We start from the raw sequence: 14,972 nt of genomic DNA, 5'->3' as shown, positions 1-14,972 counted from the left end.
GAAGTATCATCGTTGCAGGTTGCTTCTACACGTACACTATTATCTTCCAAAGTATGGTCACAATCTGGTCGTCTTTTTATAATACGAGCGATTTTTAAAAAAAAAATCATCAGATTGTTATCAGGCGCGCTCCACTAATTGGCGACCCATTTTCACGATACTGAAAATCACAGCTGAAACAGCCCGACATTTGGGCGAGTCCACTTTGTAAAGCTGTGGACAACCTTGCTCTCGTTGAACAAATGTAGCAAAACAAATTATTGTGAAGAACAAGTCATTTTAAGACTATATCTGAATTATTTGAAACGTGGAAAAAACGTTTTGCAAAATGCCTGGCTTTAATAAGAAGTTGTATAACCTCCCCTAAATAGTGATGTAATGGACTTTTCCATCTTGAACCTTCGATTGCTGACTTCATGCGTGTTTTAATGGAGTACCATACATTTAAGTATTTATTGAAGAGAATAAGACTAGGAAATGAGGAAATATAAAGAAGATTGGTTGCGCAATTAAGTGCATTACAAAAACACAGACACACTGAAATAAGTTCCGTCTTGTTATTGAGATACCTATGTTGGATAGGTCAGAATAGCCGAAGCAAGCAACACTGGAACCGTTCAAGTAAGTAAACGAGTTAAGCTTTGTTTTCTTTTAAATTGAAATGTGGATATTTTGCTTAGAGTCAATATGACTATGTTAAACATAAATACACCAATCAACACCGCGAATGCTTTTTTTCTAATCGGGAATACTCCCGAAAAGCAATCTTAAACACAGTTGACTATTGTCAACATAAATATACATGCATATATATTATGTATAATTATATATTGTAGTGACGTAATTTTGTGACGTCATGTCCAAATATCACGAGATTAAGATGGCGGACAAAATAAAACCAACGCATTCTTCTACAAGAGCTTCAGAGGGGGCACTGCAAATTTAATGATCACCTCCACAGAATTGAAGTCAAAGACTCACCCTGGTGTTTATGTGGAGAACCTGAAACCATAAATTTCTCATTACCTGATTGACTGCAATCTCTTCTGTGCTGAAAGGGAAAAAATGTTCTCTAAGTTAGAGGTTAGAGTCTAACCTCAGGCTCAACAACATAACTGGAATACCGCACCAAGAGGTCAAAGAACACCTTCTCCTCACTTCTGGACAAGATGATCCATGGGAAGAGGATAGACAAATGCTGAAGAATTAAGTGCCTTCGTCATAAATACGGAACAGTTTTCCAATTGATAACTCTGCAATGTGATGTCCCTAAAACAAATGTACCTGTGAGACTTTATTTGTTGACATTTACTGGTGAACGAGTCCTACCGGAAGTTATTGCGGCTAATTGAGGCCAAGACGAAGACGGCATACATATTATATCGGAATATACAGGTAACAACAGTTTTTATTATTCACCAGTCAATTGTAAGCGCGGCCCCCAGGTCCGGGGTTATACCGGGGAAATGGGCTGTGTTTTTAGATGGCAGTGGCGGGTGAATGCGGTGGTTTTGTTCAATAAAAGTCATTATTATTTCTCTAGGGGAGTGGAAAGTATTATGATATTCATGGGCCAATAAAAGGGAAATCATGCACGGGTTATTGGTTTGTTTCAAGTAGATGAAAAGTATTCTTATATTCATGAGCAGAGGAGATCTTGTAAATCATGTTGGGGTTAACCATTTGAGAAGATGTAAGTCATTCTGATCTTCATGAGCTAAGTAGATGGATATCATGCTGGTGTTAATGATTTGTTTATGCACCAGTCAATTGTACACACGCCCCCCCCCCGCCAGTTAGGGGAATAGCCGGAACTTTTACTTTCGGTCGAGCCAGCCCCGGGTAAAAATCCCCGCCCTCCAGGGACGAACTGATGGTTTAACCCTGGCCATATGCCCCCGCACCCCAGAGACCCTATATAAGGCCCACTCTCTGCTAATTTTTGCGGCTATGACAAAACCACCGCAGTTACCCGGCCTTGCGGGGGCACCTGGAAAATAAACACACGGCCCTTTTCCCTTTTCCCCGGTATACCCCTGGACCTGGGGGGAGGGGGGGTGGTTACAATTGACTGGTACATTAGAGTAAATGAAAAGTATTCTGATCTTCATCAGCCGAGTTGGTGGAAATCATGTTGGTGTCAAGGATTTGTTAAGAGTAGTTGGAAGTAATACTGATATTCATGAGCTAAGAAGATGGAAATTGTGCTGAGTACCATTTGAAAGTAGTTTGATATTTATGTGCTCTGAAAACATACATGTATGCCATATTTCTAGAGACCATTCTAAGAGATTTGTTCAGAATGGCTGAAAACTCAGGGGTTTTGGTAGTATTCAGGGGGAATTTCTTCGCAGGTCTAAGTTGTCAAAATAGTTATTGTTGACACAAGTACGAAAAATGTATTTACATAATATTATATTAATTGCTATGAAAACCTAATTAACTTTTTAAATTTATTAGGCCAAAAAAAAAAAAAGTATGTCTGGTTCAGGAAACCCGACCGACCCTATTTTTTACCCGCCGACCCTAAACTTTTTTTTCGAAATCGCGGCCGAAAACCGCTATACTGCGTATTGAAAATTTTCTTTTCTGTAGTTATTGCTCTTTGGGTTAATAGAGCGCGTTTATATCGATCTTTGGGTTAATAGAGCGCACAACAATGGCGGCGCCCATGGCGTGTTCACCAGCCACTTTGATGGCCATAAAACTCCAAAAAAGTATCAGAAGATTTTCAGTGAATGTCATTAAATATATATCAGTGAAAAAATTGCCATGTCATTGAATGTACGCATTTTGTACTTTAATAATTGTGTTTGGGAAATATATCAACAGTCAATTAATAATATTAAACTCACAAAGTATTGGATAATACTTTTGTTGCTCTTCTAACCTGGACCCCTAGGTCCTCAGTGCACTAAGGTTGCCTAGCTAATGCCTTATATGATTTTGTGCAACACCACTCACAATGTGCATTTGTTACAATGACAGAATTCACAAAAGAGATGTATTAAAGTGACTTATCTTTACAAGATATTTTAAACAAAATTGTCGACAGAAATCTTTAAAAAATGGATTTTTTATAAAATACTAGGTTGTACATGAATCTCTTTTGTGAACTCTTTGTGCAGGTTAGCATTGTACAGAGGGTGACTAAAAGGCATAGGGTACATAAACAGCAAGCATAGAAAAGGAAAATAATGTGAATAAACAAAGATGATACATGGTTAGATAGATTAGATAGATTTATTCGACATAAAAATTGCATATAACATGACAAATACAAATTTAAACATGTATAAACATATATAACATTTATGTCAAGGATAACACAAAAAAGAGTTAAAATAAAACCTTATTTCCATTGTGGTCCTTACAGATAATACAGGGTTGAAATGCTCTGTTATTATGTGGTTAAATGACTGCATTGAAACAAGCACACATCACAATACCACATGCTGGGAGTTACAAAGTGATCTGACTGCTCTGTGCATCGTCTACACATAGACAACATACGTCCAAAAAAAAAAAAAAAAAAAATGGAAAAAATGCCTACCCTCCTAATTTTTTGGGACAACGTTTCCTGAACCAGACATATTTATTTTTTTGGCCTTAACAGAATTGTTTCATATATCATTATTCATCCCCTTACAATCATTAAAATTAGACTTACGGATGAACAAGCCGGAATTTATATACAACAGCTTTGCAGTAAATTTTTGAACAAGCCCAATGCTATATAAAATTAAGAATTTGAGCAAGCCCGAAGACATTATTCACTGTCATGTCATACTGTAATGCATTTGCGTAACAAAATATGTGATAAAAAAAATGTTTTCAAGACAATTTAATTTGTTTACCTTTTTCCAAAGTCAATTTAAATCTGCTAAATACTATCATGCTACAGGTGCAGTTCTAAAGGTTTTATGTATAGAAATGGACAATACAACTTCTCTTTTAGTTGGTGTTGTTGTTTTTTTCAAATAATAATTATATTATTATTACTTTGCCTAAGAATAAGATTAATGTTTTCTATAAAAGCCGATTTATATGATTTAAACATGATGCTTCACAATTAATTCTGATAATAAAGATGGTGACCATGCATTTAAAGTGGATTTAAATATATATGTTATAGAGCTATCAATTCATTTGATATGCATATTGTGTATGTATTAGTGAGACAAGGAGATAATCTACTGAAAAGTGTCAACTCTAAAATGGCCCTGAGCCAATAAACAAATACGCAAAAAACTGGCCTCTGCTGTGACACCAGTGCAATAAACAGGAGATGCACAGCAGGGGATTAGTTTAGTAACTTACTGTTTTACAAATACTTCACTTTTATAGTGAATGCAACTGGTATTATTAAAAATTATTATTCAAAAGAAGTACACAAATTAAAATCAAAAAGTGCAATTGATTTGAACTGAGAAATTAAATAATTGTTTATGCTATCTTTAACCATTTTCAAAATGTCAGTAAAAACTGTTTCACGCTAGGACCACGATATTCTTTAAATAGACTAAATGTTTTTTTATCAATATCTGAATCAAACGGGTTTGTTGTCATGATAACTCTGATTGAGTTAACATGTGTTATTTATTATATTGATACCAGTCGTTAACATTATTTCTTTGAATTTGATCATGTTTGGTTGCAAATTAAAACTTGTACTCTGGTATAAGATTATTCTTAATTGCCTTGAATCGTCTGTATACAAACAGAGTATAAAATTTGTAGGTATCACACAACAGGGATGGAAACAAATTTAAACAATCTGCGATACAGACATAGGAAACAAACTATAATCATATCACTACTATATTAATAAACCTTCATTTATGACCAATTTTCTTACTTATACTGGTTGACCTTAATAATGGGCATCCGATCACACATATTTTAAGCAAATCAACAAAAAGTCAAAAAAATATTTCATTCTTAATACTTACTATTAACTTTGTAAAGTTGTAAATAACAATTATATAAATTGATTTCTTCTATTCATAATGTTGATATTTAACTTGATTTTAACATCTGTTTTACCCCTGAATTTTAAGTGATCACTATAAAAATCTTCATACAATTTTAACTGACTTTTTAATATCAACAAAACTATTCATGATTATGTTTGGAAAAAAATACGGATCTTTATTTGCATATAGCAATAAAAAAAAGCATAAAATGAAATTAGTTTATTATTATTATTTGAATGAAAGGTATGATTCAGGTAGAAATACTTTTTTATCAATAAAACACATCTTTGATACAGAATAAAGGCAGTCTCTATTTGAAACCTCAAATTTAAGGAAACAAAAATTTCTCCATTAAGAATCACCTGTTTTATACAAGTTAAATGAATTATTAATATTGATATTCATAATAGATTTAATGCAAAACTGTTCTAACAAGCACCAAAATAGTAGGAAAATATTATAGTCATTATCACAAGTTTATACTTTGATTTGCGTCATTTACAAAGATGATTTTGTCTTATAGATACTTATAAAATACATATACTTTTTGTTACCCTTAGTTACCGTTATGTGATATTAGATATTTTATCTTACTTTAAAAAATGTAATTCAAATCAATTGTCTATTTCCCTATAAGTATGCCCAAACACAATAAAAGCAATTTATGCATATATATATATATATGCTTCACATTTAAAACTTTATGCACAAGAAGGAGACAAATCTCCTTCAATAAAAATAAATCACAAGATATCATCAATATTATACACCTATAGTGATTACTCATAATGATATTTCCTAGTCACTTTAAAGACAATCGGGAAATATATACAAACATCATATAATATTTATTATTACGGTTACATTAAAAATTCATACATTTCGAGGGTTGAAAAAGTCTACTTTAAAGTAACTTTTATCAAACATATACAAAAATAAAAGTGCATAATTTGAGCAGCATTTTTTACACCACTCAATATTTTTGATATGTTCCGATTGGCGGAGGTAATGCCGGATAGCAACAGGCAACTGATAAGCCTCGCCTAATCTATACGCCGATTCTTTGGTATGAAGGGCATAAAGGTTTTCACTACTCAAAACTGTTGATATGTTCCGATTGCGGAGGTCATGCCGGATAGCATCCGGCAACTGATAAGCCTAGCCTAATCTAGACGTCGATTCATTGGTATGAAAGGCAGATAGATCATGGCACAGTTTTCAAACTAAAACTAATATTTTTAGTTAGATGCTTTTATTTTTAATCATAGGCTTTCTGGTGGATTTTAGTTGTTTATAAATGAAATAAAAGTGATATTTTACTCTTTCAAACAGTTCAAATAACTCAAGTTGAAATATTCACTGTTTTGAAATATTAGGACACAATTTCAACAAAGTCATTTCTGAAAATTAATGTTGTTAGGTTTGCATCTTTTCTGAAAAACGGCAATTCATTTTAATGTAATATCTGTTCTTGGAATATGGTGTTCACTCGCTGAAAAATATCCTCGGTAGGTCACGGTAGCTAAAAACGAATGAAAAAAATGGTTAGTACTGAATAACATTAGTAAGGTTGACATAGTGCAGGGCTTTCATTAAGAATTTGAAACTGGAAGTATGAACTTCCTGAACATTAATATTGGAAGTTTTTCACTGAAATTTGGAAGTTTAAATCTTTCCATTATTTTTCAACTAGTATTTAAAAAATCTAATATATTATTATAATAATTCATTTTACTTTAAGATTCATTGAAATTGTGACCATAAATGTAATATTGACACCAGGTTTTGATATTTTGAACTTTAAAGCTTTCAACTTTGGAAGTTTTCTTCAAACTTATGGAAGTTTTTGTACTTCCAAGGAATCAATTTTGAAATTTTTTAACCAAATTCTAGGGAGTAATACACTTTCAAGCTTCATTTAAAGGAAGCCCTGATATTGTGACTTAACTTGGTATATAGGACAAGTTTATGGAGACCTTTCATGGGATTGCCATTTTTAGCTCCTTAGGGTCAAGGTCACTGATGCTAAAAATATAGTATAGCTAGTTACTGAATAACTTTAGTTATGGTTGACATACTGTGAGCAAGCTTGATATGTAGGAAGAGTTTATGGAGGACTATTCATCCATGGGATTGTGTTACGGGCCTCTAGGATCAAGGTCACTCATAGAATTAGAAGAAAGCTGTTATTAAAATTTAAACTGAATCTCTTCTGCCAATCATTAAAAACCGGTTTGTCACATGGCGGTTCTTGTTTACTTTTTACTTTGATTTTTTGATTGCTTTTTGACAGGCACATATAACATCAGTATTTCTTTTAAAATAAGATATGTACTTAAATATAAAAGTCTTTATTTTTTAGTAATTTATGTTCATTGTGAATTCGAACTAAGATTCTTACTTCTTTTTTTTTGCAGACTTTAAAGGGAAAATATGCTTTAACATAAGTAAATAAAAGTCAGTTTATTGAATGATTTAGCCATAATTTATACTTTTCTGTGTTTCTGTGTACAAGTATAATTTAAAATGTGTCAATGCTTAGGAAAATAGGAAAAATATCATTAATGATTTTATGACTTTTATGACATAGAAACTAAGGTTGTCTTAATGTCTTCTTTCAGACTGAAGATGACATAGAGTCATTGCAGTTAGAGGTAATTGCAAGTACTGAGGAATCCTCAACATCACTTGAGTTCAAAGAGTTTAAGGTAATTATAACATAACATATTTCCAATATAACCGTCTATAAAAATGTTATTATTTTAATTCTTGAAGGTTGCTTCTGATTACCTTTTCTGGTTTTCATAGCAGAGGTCATGTTAATGTCATAGCCTAGTTGTTTATTTCTCTGGCATGTAAAACTTTGAATTCAGTTTGTATATTGTGATACAAATATTGACTTGAAACTGGGTATGTGGATATGTAGAGTAGTGGTCCTTTTGACATCATTTAGTTAAATATATCTGTAAAAGATTGTGTTTGCTTCCAGAAAACTTATGATGAGCTGAAGGGAGCCTTTGGTCGATTCAAAGAGGAACCCTTAATGAGAGAAGTAAGTTATGATTACTTTCAGTTCCTTTGAAATTTGTTGAGTAAATGTAATTGATTGTGATGATATGAGTATGCCGTAATCAACTTAAGTTCGGACAAATGAAATTAAGTGGTGTAGTACAGGTTATGTTCAGATACTTAGTATATGTTATAATTAATTCTTGAAAGAAGCATATGTTATAATTAATTCTTGAAAGAAGCAAAAAGGTTCAGGACTTTGATGATGATGATAGTTTAAAAAGTATTTTATTTTAATATGTAACTTGTTTGTTATCATTTTGCAGGACTTCAGTGATGGAGTGGAGGTGTGGGTTAAGTGGGAGGAAGACAGGCAGACCATTTGGTATGATGCTGTCATCATAAAAAAAGATATTGTTTTGTGTTTTTTCATTTAGTTCAAAAACAGTATCAGATCTAAATAGAAAAGAAATTTACACACAAGAACTTTGGGGTAAGTAGAAATATCCCAAACACAATACACATGTTGCTGGGTTTAGAGTTCATAAAGATCTTCTGGCATAAATTTGCTGCAATATAGCTTGACCCCAACATGTATCCCATACCGTCACAGCTTAAAGTGTGTTCAATGCGAAAAGGAACATAACATTGAAATTTCAAATCACATTGACATAACCCTAGGACGAATTTTAAAATTTTATTAACTGGATTTCTTTTAAAAGTTTCATTCAAACATTACAATGACATTATGCTCTACCTTAAATACACATTCATATGGTTGTCTAGAAACATGTCAAATTAATAAATATTATGACATAATCCTGATAATGCACGCCCAATAATGAAGGTCCATTCATGTATCTGTTTATATTGAATTCAACAGAAAATATACGGCGTTTTCCCTAACATGATTAAAAACCATAACTCTTTTTAGCTGACCACAGAGTAATTGCCCTTTGTTACCTTTTTAGCTTGACTATTTGAAGAAAAGGTAGGCTATACTACTCGCCCCGGCGTCGGCGTCCGGTTAAAGTTTTAGGGCAAGTTGGGATTTTCACTTATAAGTCCAATACCCTACATTCAATTGACTTAATACTTCACGCAGTTGTTCAGGGCAATCACATGATGAGGTTAGATAACTCCATATTATTCTTTACACAGATTATGGCCCCTGATTGACTATGGAACTTAGGTTAAAGTTTTAGGGCAAGTTGGAATATTTATTAATAATTTCTTTATCCTTTGTTCAATTGACTTATAAAATACTTCACACAGTTGTTCAGAACCATCACACAATGAGGTTACATAACTCCATATTATCCTAAATACAAGTTATGGCCCCTGATTGACTTAGGTTAAAGTTTTAGGGCAGGTTAAAGTTTTAGGGCAAGTTAGGATTTTCACTTAAAACTCCAATACCATTCATTCAATTGACTTAATACTTCACACAGATGTTCAGAGCCATCACATAATGAAGTTAGATAACTCCATATTATCTTTAATACAAATTATGGCCCCTGATTGACTATGGAACTTAGGTTTAAGTTTTATGGCAGGTTGGGATATTGTTTAATAACTTCTATACCCTTCATTCAATTGACTAAATACTTCACACAATTGTTCAGGACCATCACTTTTATACTGTTCATTAGATGCACTTAATAAAATTCAAATTTACGACCATCTTACAACAAGAAACATAACTCTGTTTTAAGCCTAAATACAAATTATGGCCCTTGAATATATTTTGAATTTTTTCCAATTTCATTTGAAAGGCATATTTGTATATTCTTAACCACATTTTCATAATGGAAAATCAAGTTATTTGAATGTTTGGGCGGGCTTGTGAGAGGGCAGCATCAAAGCACCTTATGTATCGAATAATTTTAGTTAGGTTTGACATAAAGAGACCAAACTTGGTATTATTACATTGTTATTGTATTCTAAGTCAAAGCGGCGTAGTCGAACGCCCTTTCTTACGATGGCTCTTGTTATAGCTCGTCATTACTGTATCCAGGGGTATTCGGCACTCATGTGACAGCTTTGTTTAAGTATGTAGACTTGTAAAGTGATTCTTTACCAAAATTGTTCAAAAAATGACCCTTGGGTCAAAGCTGGCATCACCCCTGGGATTCCTGATTTTCTATACGATTATTTAGTAAAATCATCAAATCCCATGGCACAGAGCCTTGGTATCCAGTATTAATTTTATGTTTAGTTCTTAAGATGCGTCTTACCTACATCCATTACATTTGTGATTGTGTACATATTGTTTAACTGTACTGTAAGAGGGCTTTTCAACTCATTTAGACATCAACAAACCAATCTTATGTATTGTCATATGCGAAACATTTCAGTTCATTCAAATATCTGTCATAATGCAGTTAAGCAAATCAGAGCCATAATGGCCCTCTTGCTTGATATTTGATTTTGGGTTTGTTTTAAAGCTGCACTCTCTCAGATATCCCTTTTTTAACAACTTTTTTATTTTTTGTTTTTGACAAAAAATCAGATCGTATATTTTCCTATTTCCGTTCGAAAATTAATGGTTTATCGCTTAAACCCTTACTAGCGAGTTAAAAAAATGCATAAAACATCCATTTTTTATCTTATATATATAAAAAATCTGCGTTCTTATTTTTTTGTCAGCAGTTTTATATAACTGGTTTCCATGGATATTCGCAAAAATTGGTTCGTTCCAAGACAAAAAATAAAAAAGTTGTCAAAACGTTCAATCTGTGAGATTGCAGCTTTAAATATAAACTTTAAATTGTGGGGAATCATAAGTTAAAGCTCATAACATGAACCTTTCTTCTTCTTCAGAGTATTACATAAGGTATTTGACGGACAAACACAAGTGTAGAGTAGGGAAGGCTTCACCGAAGAAAAATTGAGAGGCACAGACAGACATCATTAGATTTGTATTATTGTTATTGTATGGAGTATAATTATACAATGTACATATATATGGTTCTTTCTTCACATTGTGCCTATCTGTATAAAATGTTGTTTTTCTTTTTGGTGGCAAGTAAACAGAATATAGAAATTATATCTGTTAAATTTATATATTTATGAGCTCATCTGATTTTTAAAAAAAATGACGAGCTATTGTCGTTGTTGGTTAAGTTTTGCGTTTTGGTCACTAACACTGTTGGAATCTATCAAAGCTATCACTTTGAAACTTTTGCGACTTGTTCATCTAATACCTTTCTTCACATTGTACCCTAAAGATGCTGAGTCTTACCTTTTTGGGGGGGAAAAACATAAATTTTGATGGATTTCGGTTGATTTTGAGAATTGGACATAGCTTCTTTAATTTTTGTTGAATTTATTTCATTTTTTTTCTAGACAATAAATGGATAATGCCTTCAATATATTGAACAGGTTTTTGAGTCACACATTTGGAAGGGTATGGGGAGGATGGGGGATATTTTAGTATTTTTGGATTTGTAATTATTAGCAAGTCTATTTTTTATGTTTTGTGCTTGGGTCACTTACATGCAAACTATCAAAGCTATCACTTTCATACTTTGGAATACCATTTCACTATCAAATGTACAATATGATATATAAATAAATCGTAAAAGCATAAAATCAGATGAACGTATAGCACCCACAGGCGGAGCTCTTGTTTAATTCTGCAGCTAATTGTATAAAACTGGTTAAGTCTTTGCTATGGTTAAAATTGCCCAAAATGTTTATTGATTGGTCAATATTTTTCAGATAATTATTATTTACCAATGGAATAATTTAGATTTGCACAGTAGCCTAAAGAAACCAGTGGACAACTTATCCAAGTTTTATACAATTAGCTGCTGCAGTCTTATATTAAAGATAATGATTTTGATGTTTGTTTGAATCAATGCTGCAGAATATATAAGATATTGTGCTTCAATAAGATCATCAACCTTTAGTTGCAAAAGTTTATTTTATTGATGCACTTATGACACATATACATACTGTAGATTAATGAAATAGGGCAAAGTAATTGTAATTTGTTAAATTGAGCTATTCTTGACATATAACTGAGCTGTTATAAAAGAAAACTATGTCATAAAATTGATGTTGTATTGATAACATATGATTTTTTTTGTATAATACATATTTAGTTAACCTTGTATTTGTTAAGTTATAATCATGCTACAGATAATTATTTTGCCGTTTGAATATGACCACTTTTAGAGCAGATCAGGTTATAGTTTTACAAACGATATATCAGCTGTCCGGCGGGCGGCCTCCAAATTATAGTCTTATCAATTATCAAGAGGCCTTTGTCCAATCTTCTCCAAATTTGGTCAGAATGTGCAAGCGCATAATATCTCAAACTTATTTGATAAACAGCTATTTCGCTTCAGTTGCTCAAGAGAAAACAACCTTTAGTTAAAGAAATTACATCAAATTACATGATAATTGTTTTTAGAAATCTTTGTCCAATCAACACCAAATTTGGTCAGATGTGTATGGGCATAATATTATTATATGGGACAAGGTTTATATCAAGCAGCATTTTTTGATTCATTCAAGATTCAATTACATTTAAAAAAAGTAATTGCCTAAAATTGGTCTTGTCATATCATTTACTGTAGAAGCTTTGTCCAATCTTTACCACATTTGTTCAAAATGTGTACAGGAATAATTTTTTGGACAAAGTTTATTAACCAGCCCTATCCCTTGAGTCACACAATTATCATGCTTTGATTATATAAATTTACTGAAATAGGAATTGTCTGATCAATAACTTAACACGCCATCTCCAATCATCACCACATTTAGTCAGAATGTGTATGGGCAGAATATCTTGATCATAAGCTTGTCGCATCAGTCACTTTAGAGAGTTTGCAGTCTGCTCTCTAAATTTAGCTAAACAGACAACCATTTATTACTAAACTGGTTATTGTGAAATGAAGACAGTCATATTTTGTGACAGATGGAGCTTGTGTTGTTTATGTTTATGTAAGAAATAATTTATTATCTAATTGTTATCTGATGGCCTTTATTCCTTTTTCCTTGCGGTGCTTCTTTACATGATTATGTTCTCATAAAATGTGTAACCTTCAGTAAATAAAGCTTTTATTATTATTTTTATTATTATTATTATTACTCTTAATCTTAACTTTATAGAGAATTTCTAACTGATTTGCTTCACTGACATATTGTTTGAGCGCTCGAACAAAATGCCTTGACTGAAAAAATGTTTGCACAAACAGATTGTACACACTGGTAAAATGTTTGAGCGCTCAAACAAAATGCCTGGAATGAAATGTGTTGGGGTGCTCAAACACAATGCTATTACTGGAAAATGTTTGAGCGCTCAAACAAAATACTTTGAATTTGAAAATGTGTAAGGGAGCCCAAAACAAACTGTTTTTGGAGAAAAATGTTTGAGCGCTCAAACAAATTGGCACCACTATCAAATTGTGTAATCGCTTAAACCAACCACTCGCATATGAGCAATCTGCATAATTTTGTTTGAGCGCTCGAACAATTTGGCCTGTTCTGTCCCATCATGAGATCAGGTTTTTCAATGTTCGAGCGCTCAAACAAATAAAATTTCCAAATTGCTAAGAAAATGAAATTTGAAGCTGATTTTTAATGTGATTATTCAACACTGATTTGTTGATTTTAAGGCCTATAAAAGGTACTAGAAAGACAAATCCTATTTGGTTATATATTCATTTAAATGTCCTTATGTTGAAAAGGTTTTTTTTTGATACTCTATTGCAATATTCTGTCTGTTTATCAAATGAAATTGATAATTGTATTTTAAGGTTTAAACCTGAGGTTAAAACAAAGTAAGAATGACAAATTATTATTTCGTAAAACAAATATTGCAAATTATTTCAAACTCATCGCGTATTGTTAAAAGAAACATAGTTCATTGTCTTAAAACTTTATTGCTATTAATTAACTAACATCTTGAATCATGAACGGCTGTGTGATATCAAGTTCAAAACGAGTGGGAAAACCGAAGATCGAAATAACTTCATGCTAAGGTATCGTGTTAACTCTAAATTGATTTCGAACTCTAAATAACGTAATTTGTTTTTAATATGTTACAATGTATGAGCCCGTGATTTAAGGGTCGGTTGATATTGGCCATTTTTCAAAGGGGAACGAGAAATGATATGGTTTGATGCACCAGAGTAATTGTATATCCAAACAGTTGTTAGTTGCTCCCAATTCGGTAACATTATTCTAATTATATCTTAAACATTGTGTAATCCTATTCCTTTTATGACACTTGTTTCTTTTCTTTGATTTGTGCCGATATCAATTCGTGTTTCTTTTCATGTTCCGGGTTGGAAGAACATGTTATAAACGTATTACTTATCGTTTGTGTTGCCATTTATATTCAATTCACTAGGTAACCAATTTCATAATACACTGGCATACATTATGTTTATATTGCATGGCTTCCAGTGTGACAGTACAGATTGTCAACATGAGGGAAAAACTGTTTCCCGAGGCGAAGCCATGCAATATTAATTTTATTATACCGAACACAGTTACATTTATATACATATATAAAGATGTTTCACCATTACACAACTATAAAGTTTAATCAATTTAGTCTTTAATTATTGTTTGTTTTCATTAGTTTTCATTTTGGTGCAAATGTCGTTAAAAAATAATGCAAACACCGGAAGTGACCAGATTTACGACATATTTTAGTAAGCGCTTACCACCTCAGACTTGGGGAACCAAAAAATGCCTATTTTTAGACGCGTGTGCTATGTGACAGTATGATGTCAACCGGTCAAAACGGTACTGTCAGTGTGTGGCGAAAGTATATTGCCCATAATGGGTATATGATAAATTAACATGGACAGGTCACGTGAGGTATAATAATAATACATATATTATTACGGTATTTTTACTGACTGGAAACAATGTTAAACAGTTTGATGATAAAAAAACATTCGGTACACGTATTACTTATCGTTGTTAGGTAACCAATTTTCTTCATATACTGGCACACATTGATAA

The 14,972-nt window shown here is 32.4% G+C and overlaps 1 long non-coding RNA gene across 2 annotated transcripts; it reads left to right on the top strand.

The window, feature by feature from the left end:
- The first annotated feature begins 342 nt into the window (after positions 1-342).
- Positions 343-13,001, top strand: LOC128221353 (uncharacterized). Of its 2 annotated transcripts, XR_008258979.1 has the most exons (6): positions 343-621; positions 837-1,395; positions 7,598-7,684; positions 7,966-8,028; positions 8,312-8,370; positions 10,809-13,001. It is a non-coding gene; the product is annotated as an uncharacterized LOC128221353 (long non-coding RNA). The 2 variants fall into 2 exon arrangements; XR_008258978.1 differs by having other exon boundaries at positions 343-1,395.
- Positions 13,002-14,972: the final 1,971 nt, after the last annotated feature.

Source organism: Mya arenaria, chromosome 16, assembly GCF_026914265.1.
Source record: "Mya arenaria isolate MELC-2E11 chromosome 16, ASM2691426v1".
Lineage (NCBI taxonomy): Eukaryota > Metazoa > Mollusca > Bivalvia > Myida > Myidae > Mya > Mya arenaria.
Note: the sequence above shows the minus strand (reverse complement) of the source record. Positions and strands in the feature narration are given on the sequence as shown.